This window comes from Schistocerca serialis, chromosome 7, assembly GCF_023864345.2.
Source record: "Schistocerca serialis cubense isolate TAMUIC-IGC-003099 chromosome 7, iqSchSeri2.2, whole genome shotgun sequence".
Classification (NCBI taxonomy): Eukaryota; Metazoa; Arthropoda; class Insecta; order Orthoptera; family Acrididae; genus Schistocerca; species Schistocerca serialis.
The window spans coordinates 359,169,595-359,185,580 of NC_064644.1; positions in this window are offsets into that span (position 1 = coordinate 359,169,595).

Here is a 15,986-nt window from a genome sequence, read left to right on the forward strand (position 1 = left end):
TAGAGTCTAGCACGTTAGAAAGCATGAAATGTTCAAAGCAGACACATCGTGTACGTATTTCTCTGTCTAAATGTTTAGTGTATTCTGTCGGTTAAATATGCCTGGAATGTTACTACTGGGTAACTAGTCTTCGAACAGAGAAAAAATACAAAAAGCATACATTTGTCCCGGTCCTAGGTTCTCACAAAGCAATAGGCACACATGAAACAGTATTAGTTTCCATATAGGGTGCTGCATTTAGCTGTACTTAATTACTTATTGCCTTTAGCCCCGTTCCGCAGCATTTCGACCAGGTATGCTGTGCACTTGTACTTCAGAATCCTGCGTAGTGACGTATACTTGTCTTCATTTTGTTTATCATTCATTATCTTTTCAATGTGGTATTGTTTCCAGATCCATTGTGTGGGCATTATCACCGCCACCTAAGGGTCAGATTTCTAAACAAACATATAGTAAGAGTCAATCTTTTCGTTTTTGATCAGAATGCTGCTAGTTTTTCCCATATTCTTCTTCTTCTTGTTCCATCTTCCGCACTTCTGAAGTAAACAGTTCTTTAAGGTGTTCTCTGTTAGGTTACCCACACATTTTGCGTAAAGGGTAATATGCTAATGTGTCGTTCTTCGCTGTTTGTTCCTCTAATCAGAATTTCTGAAAGTACCTATTAGGACATTTTTGAATGATTTCTATCTGCACCCAACAGACCATAGGGTTATCGATTTGCAAGTTGCTTAGCATTCTTCCTAGCCTTATCAGTTGTGGCGGTAGATATCCATAGCATGTATCTTTGTCCCCTTCTGAACTTCTGATGCCGTCAGCAATAGGTTTTGTATTCGCTAAAAAACTGTACTTCAATTTCTTTACAACCGAGTTTCCTTAACGTTTCATTTGAAGTACCCTTGACTGTGATTACATCTTTAATAGACATAGTACGCATTCCATCGTGTTGGACATGGATAACTAGGTGACTTTCCTGTTGATTCCAAATAGGTTTCACAAGCTTTAGGAGACGTCTAACACAGATTTCAAAATGCTTGACCGATTGACACGGCTGTATTATAAAGTTTTTGTATGAATTACTTTGAGACCTGGCCTTATTTCTTTGTGCTACTAAATGTAATTTGCGTGGCACAAGTCTAATGATTAAGCAGTTGCAAGTCGGGAAAATCTTCAGATGCCTCCGAAAATTCTATTAGTCTAAAAATATCGTAATCAACAGTAACACCAACAACAACATTATTTTGCACAACTTCAACATTTTGAATACGAGCTGAATCTTTCTGCTGTTCCTTTTCACGGTTTTTGTCAGTTTTAAATCAAATTCGGAATGAATGTACACAATCTGTTCAGCTACTTTACTGTAACTATGTTTCCTTGAATCAATCCCATGAGTCCTTAGAACCAGATAGCTTCCTTTGAATAACCGAGTATCAGCAGTGGTGCGTACGGAATCAACCTTTTTCAAAGATCCTTGTGTGTTCTCTACATATTTTGTGCACTGTTCTACAGTTTTTTTTAATTACACGTTTTGCAGCACTTAATTTGTGGTGGGACAGATGACTACAGTATACCTTCAATAAGAGCCTTAATGCATTTATTTTGTACAACTGATATAGATAACATGGTATCACTTAGGTAACTACCACCACAGTGAAATCATTGTCTGCACTTAAAATTTAGTGTTGAATTAACATCGTTAGTACAACAACAGTATCGAAATTATCGATGACCGTTGGTAACTATCGACACTAATTGTTACGACGGAAACAAAAAGCAATTTTGAAGTACTCCATAGATGCAGACATTGTTTACAAAAGGTATAGCTGTCATTATTCCACTTAATGAATTCTCTTACTGTTGCCTGTGTTTAACTCTTAATTACACACAAATTCAATACTGACCGCGCTCCCTCCTACCTTCACTTCCTTCTGATATCACAAGGCGTGATCCGATAATTTCGGTACACATCACATTAAACAAACAATAACAGTGAATATATATACTGAAGTCTCACTGCCTTTTGCAATAAACAGGGCCATGGTTACATTCACGTGACAGGTATACTTCGTTGTTTATTGCACCATCTGTACCCGTCGTGGAACTATTTTGTTCCAACGAACAGCTCATTGAATGAGTGAAACGTACGAAGTATGAGACAAAATATTCAAGAGCAACATCTTATATTTTACGAATACAAAATAGGTATGTTTTAAGTACGTCAAAACAAAATTCTTTTTTAGAAACTTATTTCAAACGCAGAATGAAAATAGGTATTCTGCATTTGAAATACATATATTTCACATAATTCAGATCTCTGTTCATGGGTGGGATTCACTTTTTCAAACCACATTTACAGTGGTGTAGGATAGAATCCATGGTATCTAACTCTGCAGCTACGCACCCTGGTGGGTTTTCGTTTCAGAGTACCTGAGGAATAATTTCTCCACTAGATCCTGGTTTTAGAAACAGTGCCGTACTCCAGCGGATAATTTATGATACTGGTATAGTGAAGGTTGTGGGTTTGAGCCCCGTTTTTTTGTCCATTACTCTCAAATGAAGGCCCACTAGATAAATAGCTGCACGGTGAGATACCTGGGACCCTAACCTGCATCTCCGTACAGATACAGTTAAGTTCTATAAGTCGATCTTAGGGGACATTTCCTTGGAAGTAATCTTTTACACATTTGTTCTACACCTGTTGCTCCCATGCAGCTGAGGTCCAGGAGAGCTTTACTCAGATTACTCCAGATACTCCTAACCCCACAGCTTCTCCACAGCGAAAAGCAAACCATAATTACGCATTACACCTGATAGACTGATCACCTGAGAACCGTACTGCATATTATTATAACCACTATTAACATGTATTCTACAGTAATTGCCGGGTAACATTACCATCTCTGATGTCTACGTTTGAGTCTGAAACTTGACCCGATTCATGGCATTTTGTTATTAGTTAACAGGTCAACAAAATACCGCTACATTTGACTATGGTTACCAACATCGTTTTGAGGTACCATTGATACCGCCCTCATGGAGTTGCTTTCATGCGGTAGCTTAGTCCTAGATTTTACTCGAAATGATGGCGCTGAACTGTTTCTCCTGCGCCATAGCAGCAGCGTGAAAGTGGCTTAATGCTTTCATGACTGGAAAGAAAAAGTGTACTATCAGTGGCGGATGAAAGCGGTGCGCACCGTCATGCGGGTAACCAACGAATACTTTCTCGTAACGCTGCAGCCTCTGCGGATGCAACCAAGAGTACCATCGTGCAACTTTGTTCCAAAGCGCTTCATTGCAATACGATGTGTTTTTAGACGCTAGTTGCTACTCAACTAATAACGTAGTCTGTGGTCTTTTCACTATATAATAGAAGCTCTGTTTGAAAGGAAATTCCAGTAAATTCAATAGCTGGTGTCCTGAATTAAGCTGTAATTATCTCCTGAAACTGGTCTATGTGAGTACTCGTTCGCACCTTAATTTTCACTTTAGCTGACACATACTTAAACTAACGTAAAACCCACATGAAAGGTGGAGGCGATTCTGCAACTTTGGATCATCGATGTAAGAGACGGCGAATCAACAAGAGGCCATGGACAACGGCGTCATCTCACCTGTAAACAAATTACCCTACCACAGTTGTTCATACTATTTCAGGCCAGTAACTTACCAGTACCTAATCCCCATGTCCATGCTCATATGGAATTACAAGTTCGGAAAATTTTAATGCAAAGATATGTGGAACTATTCTGCAGTAATATTGCGTGTACTTCGCAAAATGTGGAACACTTAGCTCTTGTTTTATCTACGCATCATCGCGTTTAATACTAAGTATTTTTGCATTCACATCTCAGTGTAATATAGTGTACCACTGTGATGCCATGCGCCTTCAGTATCACACTAGCCTTCTCAGAGATGGTTACCAATCGCTTTGCTGTCGTGAAAAATATGGATTGCTACCGCAACTACTCCAATTTCTGTGACAGCACTGTTGGAATCTGTGTTGGGGTACGTCTACTACGGCGTGCTGGAAAGTAATGCCTCAGAATTTATGTGAAAACTCGAAGCTTTTTAAACAAAACTGATGGTAACATCGTACTACCTGCGCGAAGCCTCAGTAGTCAATGAACGAACGAGAAAGCTTTCGTTGAGATGTTTCACAGTGTTTCTCAAATCTCGTACAAATGAACCCTCTAAATCAGAAGAGTAGTAACAAAAGATACACCGTGTATGTTTCATCACATTCAAATCCTTTTTCCCTGATGTCAGATTGCAAATAATCCTGACGTGATTGCGACCTTATTACCGTTTTGGAAGACTGAACAGTTGGATCTTCCACTCTTTCCCCCCAGACAATCTTGTTTCTCCCCATTTTTCGTTCCAGAGCATTAATTTTGAGTGGTTTACAAGGAAGTAACTTTCAGATATATACCCACACATATATTTATCTGCCTTTATCCATTCGTCGTGCCTGAGATATGCAAGTGTTTGTGACATGCAATAAACCTTTCTCTCAAAAGCAACTTTGCCAATGATCAGTGCTGTAAGGACATTTGAGGAATCAATGTTTTGGCAATGGAAGAAGCCACGTAAAATATTCATGTCTTTTTCTCTTGTATTTCTTTGTCGTGTTGGCACTTCATGGAAGATGTCCTTGATAAATTTATACCTCTATGGACACGATCGTAACCTGGAACATAATAGTATCCAGTTACGTGAAGTTTTGAATTAGCCACTTCGTATTTTTTCCCTTTATGGCGTATGATGACAGTGACAAATACGGAAGCAAGAAGTTGCCAGATAACGAACAAGAGCTCTAAACGCCTAGTAAGCTGAATGTAATACATGGGTGGTCACAAAAAACTTATTGTTCGAAACGCTGTGATGGACTGCCTTAAAATACATCAGACATCCATACGGAGGCACTAACGGACTTTGAAGAATAGATGAATGGAATGGGTTGTGTTGAAAGGCAGATGTAGGATGGACATCAACAAAAGCGAAAAAAGGATAATGGAACGTAGTCTAATTAAATCAGGTGATGCTAAAGTAATTAGTTAAGGAAATTAGACATTGGAAGTATTAGATGAGTTTTGCAATTTGGGCAGCAAAATAATAAATGATGGAAGTAGAGAGGATATAAAATGTAGACTGGCAATGGCAAGAAAAGAATTTCTGAAGAAGAGAAATGTGTTGATATGGAATATGGATGTAAGTATTAGGGAATCTTTTCAGAAAGCTTTTTTTTGTCTAGAGTGTAGCCATGAATGGAACTGGAACGTGGACGATGAACAGTTTAGACAAAAAGAGAATAGAAGTTTCCGAAATATGGTGCTACAGAAGATTGTTTAAGATTAGATGGGTAGATGACATAACTGATTTGGAGGTACTGAATAGAATTGAGGAGACAAGCAATTTGTGGAACAAATTGACCAAAAGAAGAGATCGGTTGATAGACATTCGAAGACATCCAAGACATCATCACCAATTTAGCACTGGAGGGAAGAGAGAGAGTGCGCGTGCGCGTGTGCGCGTGGGGTGGTGGTGGTGGTGGGGGGGGGGGGGAGGGGGGTAAATCAGAGAGAGACCAAGAGACGAATACAGTAAGCAGATTCAGAAGGATGTAGGTTACAGTAGTTATCCGGAGATGTACAAGGCTCGCACGGGAGAGAGTAGCATGGAGAGTTGCATTAGACCAGTCCTTGGATTGAAAACAACAGCAACAGTTGAAGTGGAATCACAAATACCAAGAGGACGGCGGGGTTGGGGGCGGCGGAGATGCGAAAGATGTGAAAGACTTAGACGAAACGTGTGATTTGACAACAATGTTTTGTCTGCGAGAGTGTTAGTGAGAGTCGCCACAAAGACGGTGAAATATGGAGTGCCTTTACCCATTATCTTCAATTATGTGTTCTAGGAAAACAGTAAATATTAATTCTTGTTTACGACGACGAGGTATAAATTTGACACCTTTCAGCTCATACCGACGATCTTCCTTCCCGCGTATCATCCGCGCATTTGACTGTAAGGGGAGAGATTATAACAAACACGTTGAACGGTGCCTCTGCGGTACAGACTATGCGTTATGGATTTGTTTACAGTGGAGCATATTTTATGTTGTCGCTACTTCAGGTCTCACGGGCGTAAAGCTCCCAGGAATTCGAGTATACAGATGACTAACGTCAGGTGATTTTCACGATGAAGGCACAGGCCTTGCTCGGCCTCCCAATTTCATGCTGTACTGGCCTATAAGGTATTTTGTATCAGCAGCAAAATTTGTCAGTCCCGTATCATATATGCGCTCCATTCCCAAATTTGAGCATGGGTGGAATCTGAGCCCAATCTGATGGGGACTTAATAGGCAACGTTTACATTTCAAATAGATTTGTACTAACAAGTATTTCTATCAGTGGCATCTCATAACCCCAAAGTTGCTGCCTTATCTGAAACGACTCGTCTGCAGTCCCAGATTTCTAGGAACGTGTTTTTGTATTATCATACACACTGAGGTGACAGAAGTCATGATATACCTCGTAATATCGTGTGGAACCTCCTTTTGCTCAGGACAGTGTAACAAGTCGACGTGGCGTGAACTTATCAAGTCGTTGGTATGCCCCTGCAGAAATATTGAGCCATACTGCCTCTACAGCTGTCCATAATTGCAAAAGTGTCGCCGGTGCAGGATCTTGTGCACGATCTGACCTCTCCATTACGTCTCATAAATGTTCGATTGATTCATTTAGGGCGATCTGCGTGGCGAAATTATTTGCGTGAGCTGTCTACAATGCTCCTCGAACCAGTCGCGAAAACATGGTCACCAATAAAAATTGCATCGTTGTTTGGGAGCAGCAAGTCCATGAATGGCTGCAAATGGCCTCATAGTAGCCAAACTTATCACTTCCCGTCAATGATCGTTCAGTTAGACCACAGGATATAGTCCATTCAATCTAAATCCACCCCACACCATTATGGGGCCGTCACCAGCTTGCACAGTCCCTTGCCGACAACCTGGATCCATGGCTTCGTAGTGTCTGTACAACAGGCTAACCGTACCACCAGCTCTTGCCAACTGAAATCGGGGCTTATCTGACCAGGCTACGGTTTTAATATCACTTGTGGTCCAATCCATATCGTCACGAGCCCAGGAGATTAACTGTTAGCGAAGGCAAACGCGTAAGTCGATTGCTGTAATAGCCCAATAACGCCAAATTTCGCCACACCGTCCTAACCGATGCGTTCGTCGGGCGTTCCACACTGATTTCTGCGGCTACGTCAAGCAGTGTTGTCTATTAGCATGGACAACTCTACGCAAACGTCCCTGCTCTCCGTCGTTAAGTGAAAGTAGACGACCGCTGTTTTGTCCGTCGTGAGAGGTAGCGCCTGAAATTTGGTGTTCTCGGCACACTCTTGACACTGTCCATCTCAGTATATTTAATGCCCTAACCATTTCCGATATGGTATGTCCCATGCGTTTATCTCCTACCAGCATTCCGCGTTCAAAATCTGTAAATTCCCGCCGTGCTGCAATGATCATGTCTGAAACCTTTTCATATGAATCGCTTGATTACAAGTGACAGCCTCGTCAAAGCACTGCCCTTATATACCTTGTGCACGCCCTACTATCGCCATCTTTGTTATGTCCATAGCGCTATCACATGACTTGTCACCTGATTGTCCTTTAAATTGTAACAGATTTTTCTAGTAATTATTATACATCTTATGTATTTCCACCACACACCGAACTGTGTGTTCTGGAGTACAGACCGGTCTCCAGATGTCAGATCAGTTTCTACACAGTAACGTGTTTAGAACTTAAAGAATTTTTTTTTTTAAATGTATGACGTTGCCTGGATATAGAAACAGCAGAAATGTAATCTGCCTGACCTTCTGCAGTATTCCAGTCCACTATTCCTCGGTGCTTCGCTCGCACCATTCCTCAACACCAACGGAGTGAGCGAGTTAATCGGACCGCAGTGACCGTTCAATGTGCCTCAAAACCGGTGAGAGACAGCCGAGCCGGAGTTTCATTTTAACCCGGAGGCCGCGTCTGGCAGCGTAATTTAACTGCTGGGTGATTTACTTGTAACAGAGATTGTTGCGTTAATTTACAGCGGCCGCTTAATCTAATTACTTTCCTCGTTTTGGGGGCCTCGGCATCGAGGAAGCGGGCTCCAACTCCGTCCTTCCGACTGTGCGTTCGTTCGCGCTGTAATTGGAATATCAAACAAAAGCTGGCCGGGTGGGGGTGGGGGAGTGGGGGGAGAGGGAGAGGGGAGGAGGAAGAGCAGTGTTGCCCGCCGCGATACAGGGGCCGCTGTATGAATTAGGCTGCGCCCAGACCTCCCCCTGTGATCAATGAAGCAATTACGAACTCGCCGGTTAGCGTTCTGCCAAGTGCCGGCTGGCCGGCGCATTCGCTCGCCCCCGCATCCAGCGCGCGGGACAGAAACTGGCTTATTTCCATGCAAAGCGGTTAGCATCTGGGCGGGCCGCGAAGGAGCCACGCCGAATAATCGCCGCGGAGCGTCGGCTGCGCCCCAGTTGGGAGGAGAGCTTTGTTCTCGTTTTGTGGCTCAAGCCGCGCTGAATTGCAGCCGGCACGGTGAACTCTGCCACTGACAGTATGAGGTAACGCTATGCACACAGAGATACACGTCGAACGGTACACTGTTACGTCACTTTTCAAGTCGACAATCGGCGACTAAGATCAAAGCACAGCTCTGAATGATGATTACAGATGGTATTAGTAACAGGTGTGATGAAAAAGTAACGGGTATTTTATAATTTTGCGGGCTTTATTCATCCGATTTTCAATATTTTATCTTGTCGATACACGTGTTTCTGATGTATGTTTGCATTTTCAGGTGTTTCGAAAACTTTATTTATTACTGACAGTTGGTAAGGTTACACGTGTTTTCGAGGGCTCAGCCAATATTTACTTACGAAAAAGGTGTAACAAAGAAGTTTGCTTGAAAAATGAAGTGCAGCAAAGCATTTGAAATGTTGGCTGTGGATTTTCGCGAATCTAGTTTGAGTACGATATGAGTTTACGAGTGGTATAAACATTTCAAAAAGTGTCGACAAGACTTTAAAGACTACGATCGGGTGGACACCCTAACACGTCGATTAGTCACGACAGTGTACAGTGTGGAGGAAGTGAACACAATGGTTCTGGAAAATCGCCGGATCACCGTCACAGAAGTTAATGATGTCGGCATATCCTTCGGCTCATGCGAAGCAATTTTTTGGGATATTTTGGGCATGAAACGTGTAGCACCAAAGTTTTTTCCAAAATTGTTGAATTTCGACCGAAAACTACGTCGTTTAAGGAAATGGTGAATTATGTCAACCATCCAGGACTTCAAAAGAAAGTTCCAATAGGTGAAGGAACGTTTACCGGTATGACAACGAAACCAAAGCACCGCCGTCCGACTGGGAACTGCCTGAAAAGCCAACACCGAAAAAAAAAAAAAAAAAAAAAAAAAAAAAAAAAAAAAAAAAAAAATTCCATCGCATGTGAAATTTCTTCCCAATGTATTCTTCGATTACAATGGTATTGTGCACCTTGAGTTCCTGTCTGCTGATCGTACGGTCAATAAGGGAGCTACCTGGAAGTTCTGCGTCGTTTGCGTGAGGCAATCCGAAGAAAACGACCGTAACTGCGTCAAAACCACTCACTCGTAGAAATTTCATCACTATAAGCTCCCACTCACACCTCAATGCTTGTTCAGTGATTTTTTTTGGCGAAGAATGAAATCGTTATCTTGCATTAACCACCGTATTCAACGAACATGATCCCCTTCAACTTCATTGTACTCCCGAGGCTGAAAAATCTGTGATAGGAAGTCGTTTTGCCACAACTGAAGAAAAGCCAAATAACGGAATTAGCCGTCAAAAAATGTTCAAATGTGTGTGAAATCTTATGGGACTTAACTGCTAAAGTCATCAGTCCCTAAGCTTACACACTACTTAACCTAAATTATCCTGAGGGCAAACCCACCCCGACACACCGCCACCACCCCCACCCCCCTCCACACACACCGCCACCACCCCCACCCCCCTCCACACACACCGCCACCACCCCCCCACCCCCCTCCACACACACCGCCACCACCCCCACCCCCCTCCACACACACCGCCACCACCCCCCCTCCACACACACCGCCACCACCCCCACCCCCCCTCCACACACACCGCCACCACCCCCACCACCACCACCACCACCACCACCACCACACCCACCCACCACACCCACACCCACAACCCCCCCCCACACACACACACCCCCCCCCCCCCACACACACACACCCCCCCCCCCCCCCCCCACACACACACACACACACACACACACACACACACACACACACACACACACACACACCCATCCACACACACACACACACACACACACACACACACACACACACACACACACACACACACACACACACCCCATCCCCACACACACACACACACACACACACACACACACACACACACCCATCCACACACACACACACACACACACACACACACACACACACACACCCATCCCCACACACACACACACACACACACACACACACACACACACACACACACACACCCATCCCCACACACACACACACACACCCATCCCCACACACACACACACACACACACACACACACACACCCATCCCCACACACACACACACACACACACACACACACACACACACACACACCCATCCCCACACACACACACACACACACACACACCCATCCCCACACACACACACACACACACACACCCATCCCCACACACACACACACACACACACACCCATCCCCACACACACACACACACACACACACACCCATCCCCACACACACACACACACACACACACACCCATCCCCACACACACACACACACACACACACACCCATCCCCACACACACACACACACACACACACACACCCATCCCCACACACACACACACACACACACACCCATCCCCACACACACACACACACACACACACCCATCCCCACACACACACACCCATCCCCACACACACACACCCATCCCCACACACACACACCCATCCCCACACACACACACCCATCCCCACACACACACACCCATCCCCACACACACACACCCATCCCCACACACACACACCCATCCCCACACACACACACCCATCCCCACACACACACACACACCCATCCCCACACACACACACACACCCATCCCCACACACACACACCCATCCCCACACACACACACACACACCCATCCCCACACACACACACACACACCCATCCCCACACACACACACACACACCCATCCCCACACACACACACACACACCCATCCCCACACACACACACACACACCCATCCCCACACACACACACACACACACACACCCATCCCCACACACACACACACACACACCCATCCCCACACACACACACACACACCCATCCCCACACACACACACACACACACACACCCATCCCCACACACACACACACACACACCCATCCCCACACACACACACACACACCCATCCCCACACACACACACACACACACACCCATCCCCACACACACACACACACACCCATCCCCACACACACACACACACCCATCCCCACACACACACACACACCCATCCCCACACACACACACACACCCATCCCCACACACACACACACACCCATCCCCACACACACACACACCCATCCCCACACACACACACACCCATCCCCACACACACACACCCATCCCCACACACACACACCCATCCCCACACACACACCCATCCCCACACACACACCCATCCCCACACACACACCCATCCCCACACACACACACCCATCCCCACACACACACACACCCATCCACACACACACCCATCCACACACACACACCCATCCCCACACACACCCATCCACACACACACACCCATCCCCACACACCACCCATCCCCACACACCACCCATCCCCACACACCACCCATCCCCACACACCACCCATCCCCACACACCACCCATCCCCACACACCACCCATCCCCACACACCACCCATCCCCACACACCACCCATCCCCACACACCACCCATCCCCACACACCACCCATCCCCACACACCACCCATCCCCACACACCACCCATCCCCACACACCACCCATCCCCACAAACCCATCCCCACAAACCCATCCCCACAAACCCATCCCCACCCATGCCCGAGGGAGAACTCAAAACTCCGCCGGGACCAGCCGCACAGAATTAGCCTTCATATTGTTACATATACTGTCTGCTCAAACGTATTTGGAGACTCCTAGGTAGTGCGGGATTGACTACTATATCTCAACGGAGGCGGGCCAGCCGGTATGAAAGAAGGCACACAGTATTTGATTGTCAGTGCGGCAGCAGTAACAGCAAAATTGGTCGGTCAGGAGATCTCAGTGACATCGAACGTGGAATTGTTACTGAATGTCACCAGATTAAAGAATTTCAGGGACGTTACAGCCTTTCCAAAGCTGCCTAAGTCCATTATCGGCGATGTAACTGTAAAGTTGAAATGTGAGGGAACAACCACAGGTAAACGAAGACCAGGTAGATCTCATGTAATGACGGACATGGACCGTCATGCAGTGGTGAGTGTGGCTGTTTTAAATCGCACAGCATCAGAGGAAGCAAACACTCTTCTGTACTCAATGTGAAGCGACGCTTGAGGTCGTGTACAGAACGACGCCACTGGACTGTCGATGACAGGAAACGAGTAACGAATCATTTTATTCCATGTGGGTATCAGAAGGGTTTGAGTTTGGCGGATGCCTGGGAAACGTTACCTGCATCACGCGTACTGCTAACAGTGAAGTACGGAGGTGGTGGTGTTGCGGCATGCAGGGGTTGTTCGTGGTTAGTGTGTATTCCCTTTATTGAGCTTAGGAAAACGCTAAAGACAAGATGATATGAACACATTATAAGAACAGTTCGGGGACAATTGAAGTCTATCAGCATGACAATGCAACCTGTCGAAGCTGCAGGCGTGAGGTAATGGCTTGTGGAAAGTAACATTCCAAAACTGGATAAACCTCCCGGCCTGAACCTAATGGAATACCTCTCGGATGAGTTAAAACACACACTTAGTTCCAGATACCTTGCGTCCAACATCACTACCTTGTCCGAATTCTCCTCTCGATTGAAGAGTGGGCTGCCACGCCTCCACAGACATTCTAATACCTCAGTGAAAGTGTCCCCAGCTCATATCCAGGTGTCATAATGGCTAACGGTGGACACAAAATGTCTCAACAGATGTCTGGGGACTTTAGATCAGAGAGTCTACTTCTATTTCAGAATACAGTCGCATGGCAACACCGTCTCGAAAGTTGCAAGACATTCTAGTTTAACTTACGATGCTTTCCAGTTGGTTGTCCACGTGTATGGGCTTCCGGCTTTACAGCCTGCAGAAAACATTCCGGCTAGGAAAAGTCGCCGATTCACTGGCTAGCCACACCTGAGAGTAATATATTCCAGACGGTTCGCGAGACAACAGATAGAATCGGGAAACCACAGGAAATTGGCTAAGACAGATACGAAAAACTCTTCCAGCAGTAAAAAAAAAAAAAAAATATGTCTACTAACTTTCCCGAATGTAGGCGGAAACGACTGGGAAAACAACTACTGCTCCTCCCCACCCGCTCGCATAGCCTTGGTCTGCAAACTTTTATTTATCATCTTAGTACTAAGTGGAATACTGAAAATGGCCATAGCCGATACTGTGATTATGGAATCAAAGCTGTGAGAATTTGCTTCGTTATGGTTATTACTTGAATTGTATGATGCGTGTACTTCTTGCATGTCCGGGCTAATGCTTTTAAAATAACCGATCTCTGACCTTTCATTAATTGAATGTTATGATGAAGCACTGACGTAAACTGTCACATTAAAAAATTTTAAAATACAGGTGATTGCAAATTATACTGGCGGGGGAAGAGGGAGGACGGGGTGGGAGAACAAAGAGGAGATGACGGTGAGATACAAGTCCTAGATCTGCACCTGTGCCGTGCTACATATACGATCAAATCTAACTGCTCTGTTCACATTTTACATTGTTAGTGTCATTCATCCTCAACTGGAGAGACTTGTTGTCTACACATGAACGTAACGCATGCTGTTTCAAAAAAATCAGTCCGATTCCATGTGACTATCTTCTACATGAATGAAGACAAAAACTTAAGGGCACATTGTAACTTACGCACGGAACCAGGGAGTTTTTATTTTCGAACTGATCACACGATGTTCCACGAGTGTGTCTTTCGCAAGTGTCCGCTTATAACCTTTGAGTATTTTCCGCAATTACGTTTATGATCTTGTTTTCATTTACCTTTCACGTATGTAGAATGTGCCATCCACCCGACACAGGACGGACATCCAGTACATTGTCAAAATCGTCACATACTACTGTTGCTGATATGCGGCGTTTTAGTTGACCCACAGTTGTTCTAGTGGAAGACACAGTCTTTCACAAACCTAAAAATAAAAGATATCACATACCACGCGACCTTTCAAGTCACTGGCATCATGCCAAATCCATACGCCTTTTACTGTCTTAGGCGACGCCGTACTGTCGTGGAAGATCACGCCAAACAACTCTACTGAAATGGATCTGTTGACACAGAGACCGAAGAACACCTCCACTTGATGTATCATCGCTATCTGGACTCTTCACACAACGTGTAATGAACTAGCGAGCTGTGTAGCTGCACCGGGTAGTCCCTAACCGGCAGTCTCACAGACCGCAGCTTACAATCATTGCCAAAATAAACTGAGGTTCGATTCGCCGGTTGTTACACCAAGTTTCTACATTCGTTCATGTAGAAGCATTGAGTCGTGAACCCGGATGAATCTTTTGAATCAACCTATATACTGAAATGTCTTGGTCACTAATTACTACAAGAGATCGATAAAATAGTTACTTAACACAATGCTAATTAATCCATCGTTTTTTTATGGACACATTGATGTTTTGGTTTATTTCGGAACGCTTCTGATCATCACGATAAGCATGTAGACGCAACGTAAAATTTAAAAAAATACAATGTAATATGTCTTACTACGCAGCAAATCGAATACAAACGTATGAAATTATTTTCATGATCAGTTGTCTCCCCTGCGCCTTCGACCGACTGTTAAATTGTAAACGAACGAAGATATTACGCGTTATGAGCTCTTTACTAGCGGAAAAAGAGGGCGGAAGATTTCATGCATTACCATCTTGTGAACGCACTAAAATTTCTAAGAAAGAAATGGGTAAGATTAGGAAGAACGTGACATACTAAGAAAATTCGACTCGACTATTTGCGTCGAAACAAAGAATGACATGTAGGTTTTGGATGAGTTACTTCCTACGAACGACATCGGCAGCTCGTAATTCACTCCGTGTGTCACGCGATGTGTGCCTGTGATCTAGAGAGAAGACGGCTGTACGAATTTATCTCACTCTGTCATGCGTCCAAGATGCAAAGAAGGGTGGTGATCTGCTCCGGGTCAACAGATATAATAATCTGAAGTGGTGAAGGCTGTGACCTGCGCAACTGTCGAGGCAGCTGTGTAGCTCTGCATGGCGCTGACTTTCCCTGTCGACGTCGACGGTACGTGAGAAGGCTAAGCGAAAGGCTATAACGAAACAGATCACTACAAAAATAAACCAGAACGGCACCAGGTATTTTGATTTTATCTTTCGTGACAGCAGAAGAATTTCCCACTTTTCAATCTAATCTCATCAACTTGGGAATGGCGCGAAAAGTATTCCCAACTGGGAATAAAAGGGATTTGCCCTTTCAGTTTCGGCAGTCGCCTGATTAACAACGAAACCTTCCCGAAATCTTCTGTCGGAAGTGGGCCCTTATTGCTATTTTACTTCTAGGATGATGATGTATATATCGTATGTATTTTCTTTCCTCTGCTGTCTTTCCTTGTACCCTAGAATTATAT